This window comes from Equus caballus, chromosome 2, assembly GCF_041296265.1.
Source record: "Equus caballus isolate H_3958 breed thoroughbred chromosome 2, TB-T2T, whole genome shotgun sequence".
NCBI classification, from domain to species: domain Eukaryota; kingdom Metazoa; phylum Chordata; class Mammalia; order Perissodactyla; family Equidae; genus Equus; species Equus caballus.
In genome coordinates, this window is record NC_091685.1 from 55,544,820 (window position 1) to 55,550,594 (window position 5,775).

General features: G+C 40.0%; 1 protein-coding gene across 3 annotated transcripts in view; it reads right to left on the minus strand.

Moving 5' to 3' along the window:
* SLC18A1 (solute carrier family 18 member A1) overlaps positions 1–5,774 on the minus strand; it is a 38,380-nt gene extending 32,606 nt beyond the window's left edge. The window contains exons 1-2 of one of the 3 annotated variants that reach the window (XM_070255808.1): positions 5,429–5,774; positions 911–1,009 (exon numbers count right to left, since the gene is read on the minus strand). The gene's annotated coding sequence lies outside the window, so the exon portion shown is untranslated. Of the gene's footprint in view, positions 1–910; positions 1,010–5,428 lie in introns of those variants that run through there. The other 2 variants (XM_070255798.1, XM_070255817.1) reach the window with 2 other exon arrangements.
* Position 5,775: the final 1 nt, after the last annotated feature.

Consider the following 5,775-nt stretch of genomic DNA (forward strand, 5'->3'; position numbering starts at 1 on the left):
GTGAGCAGAATTCCACAAGCAGAGCTGAGGGTTTTGACCCTTGGGATTTTAGCCTCAGTTGTGGATCGTAATCAACTTAAACTCACAGACCAAAGAGATGGAGAATCTACTAACCCACAGACCATTGTGCTGGATCAGAGAGTCTGTGGAAATACCCGTGACTTCAGTGGTATAGGAAAGGCCAGTGGCAATATCCCTTAGGAACGAAGGCCGTGTTTCCTATAACCACATTTCTGTAAACACCAGGAAACAGAAAAGATGCACCTGAATTAGCAGGCATTGGGTCCTAATTCTATGAGAATTTGGACAAACTACTTGACTTCCCTGTGCCTTGGTTTGCTAACCTAGAGAGTTCCTCTGAACAAATTAACAATAAGCCCTTATAAGAGTGCCTGGCACACAGCAAGCACATTTGAATTCTATGTACTTATTTATCAGAAAAACAGTAAAATATTGACTCTGCTTTATTTGTTGGGTGAATTTCCAAACACTAAGTTCCCTAAAATAAATTCCTCTTCTAAATGCAGCATCTATCATGAACTAGTTCAGAGCGATTTCTTCTTGCTAAGCATGAGAATTTACGGGCCTTGCTGAAGACTCACACGGGACACCTGATATCCTCTAACCCAGATCCTCTCCAAACTCTGTCTAACTGAAAAGATCTGCCTCTTTGTGGAGACCAACCTGACCTCAGCAAATCCTGGCTGACCTTTCTCTTACCAGTCAGACAATTCAGCGTGTCATTCCATGCTATTTCTGCATGTTCTCTCTGTCAAATCACGTGAATTAATCTTGTCTTCACAACTTATCCTTTGCCTCCTTAGACATAACATATTTTTCAGTAATGTCACCCTTGTTTTAAAGAGGTGACACAGGCCCAGAGAAACTGTCTGCCTGAGGACCAACATACCTAACTCTTGAGCGCAGGAGCATGTCCTCTAGTTCTTCCAAGGTTTTCCCGTGCCCAGCACCGTGTGGAGTTCATTTTCAGTGCTCACTCAACATGTACCTGTGACAGAAAATGTCATTCGAGCTTTCGCTTTGCTTCTGTAATGAGTACGTCATAAGTAAGCCAAGAAATAAGGCGTCTTCTGGTAACGGTCAGAGTCAGACATTGAGACAGTGCAGGCGTATTGCCATGACAACTAATGGCAAAGTGAATATGACCCAAAATTTTCCTGAGAATCCCAGATGTTCTCCTGAGTCCAGCTTGTCTCCAGGTCATCTTAGCAAACAGAGCCTGGGCTACAGACCCTCATTTCAGAGAATCAGAAGACCCCACCTGTCTTAGAATTAATTTGGTCTTCCAAAATTACCATAGAGGGGGATAGAATAAACCATCTATAATTACCATGCTTCAGAGAGAATGTCCTAGACTCATCCAATTGTGTACACAGGTGACAGAACCAGAACTGGGTGGCTATGGAGCCAAAAGAGCATGGTCTAAAGTCCAGGAAGGTTAGATCGTCTTCCCAGTGCTGCTGCTATCTTGCTTCCAGAACTTGGGGGAAGTCACTTTACTTCCCTGAGCCTCAGTTTCCTCATCTGTAACTTGGAGAGCTAAGTCTAGTTGATTGCTAAGGCCTACCCCAAGTCCAACAGTCATAAACTAGTGTTAGAGGTAAAACGACGAGCTCTCATTGAATGTTGACTCTCTGTCATCTGTCACGTCTTTCTTTGACCCTGATTCCTCCCAGGTGTCTGTAACACAGAACTTTTCATTTGCCTGATTGCATACTTATTTTACGACTAGTCAAACCTGCTGCCTGTTAAAACGAACACTGTGCCATTTTAAACAGAAGCACCTTAATACTCCTAATTGTATTTCTGATTAAAATATGTAGCAAAGACTCATGCAAAAAAAAGTTGACAAATATAAAGAATACGAAACATCTCATAACTCAAAGACAGACATTGTTAACATCTGTATATATTTCTTTCCAACATTTTCTCTGAGGGTATGTGTATACGTCTAGATAATAGAGATTATACTGTGTATGCCATCTCATATAGAATTTTTACTCTATACTGTACTGTGAAAATTTTCCCACGCTGTTCTGTCTCATACTGTCCTGTAGTCTTAGTGTCAGAATAACATCCCACCAAATAGATGAATCAGCTTTTTTCCAACTGATTCCTTTTTGTTTGGAACATTTGGAATGAGAAATGGCTGTCCTGATCTGGCAACAAAAGAAAGCCTCAGACAAGGGCACTAGGACTGGAAGGACGCTTTTCCCCCTTCCCACTACCAGGCAATGATACAGCCAGTACCTGCTAAGGGAACTTCCAGCCACTGGCTTCTTTGGTTTACACGTTTAAACATTTACACCTCTCACTCTTAAGTAGCCATTGTTCTGAACATAGGGGGCCCTCTGCTGTTCCTTCTCTTCCCACAACACATCAGGGACCCTAGTGGCAATGAAAGTAATATGAAACAGAACCAGAGATTTCAGTTTTCAGGAGGTCAAAGTACAGTTTTCAGCCTATAAAGCTCACTCTGCATCTGATAGTCAGAATTAGAAAATAGTCAACACAACAACAAAGAGAGAAAATACACACACACACACACACATACACACACACACAAATTAATTAGCTTCCTCTCCCATCTCATGTTAAAAATTTTATATTGATTTTATACTGGTTTATGCCTTGTTACATGGAAATATATAGCCTTATTTATTTAATCTGCTGTGGTTTGTCTTCATAATGTTTTCCTTGATCAGGATTTTCCAGCAAATGAAGAGAAACACACTTATGGGGAAAATTAGGTCACTGGCATGAGCTTCTCTGCTCCTTCCCTTCTCTAATTTTCTTCTCCAATAATCATTTGTAAAAAAGAATAAATGTTTGCATTTCTGTCTGAGATGTTGATTTCTGGAAGGCTTCTTTTAAATCCTTGAAAACTATGGCATTAAATCTTCCTAATAGGCATATGAAGACTCGGAGACAGAACGGATTGAGGACTGGCCCAAGGTCACACTGTAGGTAAGAAGACAGTCAACACGGAGACCAGGGCTGGTGACTCTGAGTCTCATGTTCTGAGCACATTTCTTGTAGCTGAGGCCAGCTGGTCTTGCATTCTTTGGGGGTAAAGTAAAAACAGGATTTCAACAAACAATTGGAGGACAATAACCAGCATACAATGTGAGTGCCCTTTAGGAAAAAACCCTCCTTATGGAAGCATAAGATTGGTGGAGAACTGTTTATCCTTAGAAAAGGAGCAACACATTTGCATTCATCTAATAGGTATCTATTAAGTACTCTTGCTAATTACTATAGATAGAAGATACAAGAAAATTATAAGATATAGTTCCTGCTTAATACAAACTAGTGAGGGAGAGACGTCATTTATAAAAGCTCTTAGAAAAGAGCCTGGTGCATAGAAATTAATATGTAAATATTTGATCAATCAGTCAAAGTCTATACCATGCTAGTTAAAACATACTTAGCACTTGCTATTTGCCAAATGCTTTGCATTAATCTCTTTTAATGCTTACAACAGGTTTGTGAGGAAGGTAATATTATGATCCTCAGCTTGCAAATAAGACCTAGAGAGAATAAATAAACAAATAAATTTTTGTTCAAGATCACAGAACTAATAAAATCAGGACTTCAGCAAAGTCTGTCTGGCCCCAGAGCCTCTTAAGCATAATACTCTATACATCCCTCCCCCAGGGGATGCTCTTGTGAGTGTATGTGACTTTGGATATTTAATGTCCATTTTAGGAGAAAAAAAAGTCACCCTCCAAAAACTACAACATACATATTTACATACTTAACATGTATATAAATTAATCTAGTCTACATGTTATTTTGCAATTGCTTTTTAGAAAAACTTAATTTATCTTGGAGGATTTTTTTTTATTTCAACACTTAAAGCTGTACTGAATTCTTCAAAGGCTGAGGAACGCCTTTGACTGCATATACCATAACTTATGAATGGGCATTTAGATTATTTCTAAATCTTTGCTATTTCAAAAATGTTTCAATGAATTCTCAGTTTGCATATATACATCTAAATGTATATACAGTTGTTTGTAGCTTAACTAAGGGGGTACGTTCTGAGAAATGTGTCATTAGGCGATTTTGTCATTTTGTGAACATCATAGAGTATACTCACACAAACCTAGATGGTATAGCCTACTACATACCTATGTTACATGCTAGTCTTACGGAACCACTGTCCTATATGCAGCATCACTGACTGAAACACTGTTATGTAGCACATGACTGTAGACCAATATAGATCATACATCATATAATGACATACAGTATGTGATGTGTGATGTATCACATATAATTGAAAATATTTGTCATATACACTGAAATATATTTAATAATTTACCTAAGGATGAAGTAAGTTCCTAGTAAGGAAATATTTGAGTCAGATACCACCAAATTGCTCTCCTAACATTATACCAATTATACTTTTACCAACAAAATATCAAAATTCTTGTTTCCTTATACTCTTGCCAACTTTATACATTAGTTGAAAATTGTAGCCAGTTTCATGAATGTCTCATATTGTTTTGTCTTTATTTTCTTCAGTTATAAAACATACTAAATGATGCTCAATCTCACTCAAAATTAAGGAATCTTGGTTCAGCAGAGTGGTTCAAAAGGGCATGGAAATGGATGCACCTAAAATGGGCTTTAAATAAGTGAGTAATGTTCAGTTAATTTGTTATATACCCCCGTTGTATACAGTTCAAACCCTAAAATTTCCACCTCTGTAAAAAAGTGTACTGTTCTCCATTAGGCATCTACATTCCCATCATATCACAATGGTCTTCTAATGGACACAATGGGTACCTGTAACACACCTATCACTTGCCTTGTCTTCAGCTTTTGGCCTTATGCAATAATCCATCTTTAAAATTTTCTCCTCTTTTAGCTCCTAGGACACGTGCTCTGGGTTCTCTCCAACTCTAACCTCATTCCAAGTTTGTCCATCCCTCGATCATAGTGATCCCTTAAAAGTTGGTCTTTAGCATCTTACCACAATGCACACACTCTCTCGCTTGTCTCTTTTATTTCCATATTAACAACATAGTGATAAGTCACAAATTTTGATCTCAATTCAGCCCAGATGTCTTCTCCTGAGGTATCTACCTATATAGTCCAACAGAAATCTCATTCTGAGTATTCTGCAGGAAACTTAATTAAACGGATCCCCCAAACAGTTAGCTTTTCTCTTTTCTTTCCCTATCGGCAGAGCTCCTCACTTCCTTCTCCGTTCCCTACCCTGTAAACAGCATCACAATCAGTTCAACTGCTCAGGCCCCCAGCCTGGGCTGTCACCGTCCACAGCCAGCTAGTCATTCTTGTATTACTTCTGTCCCTTAAATAGTTTAAAGGAAGTTCCACTGTCTTTCACACTGCTACCACCACCCTAAAAAGTCCAATATGCTTTTTGAATGGATACCTGAGTGAATGAGTCGGACAGAAAGACAGTAAATCGAAAGCAATGATGGCACGTAGTGCCCGATGTTAATAATCACTGGAGTAGGTTTGATGTTTCTTCTGCTTTTCAAGTGTTTCTTTCAGAACTTGAGTGCTCTCCGTCCAGTGTCCGAAATGTCCTTACAAAACGGGCAGTAGCTGACCCTTTCCTGTACCTGTCAGCCTTTCCTCCCCTGCCCTCCCTGCGCTTGCATCCCTTCGTCCTCGCGGCCGCTTCGCCCGGCCCTGCCGGCCCTCGCGCGCCTCTCCGCCCAGCGCCTCCCAGCACGCTGGCCAGCTCCCCGCACAGCGCGGCTCCGCCCCGCCCTG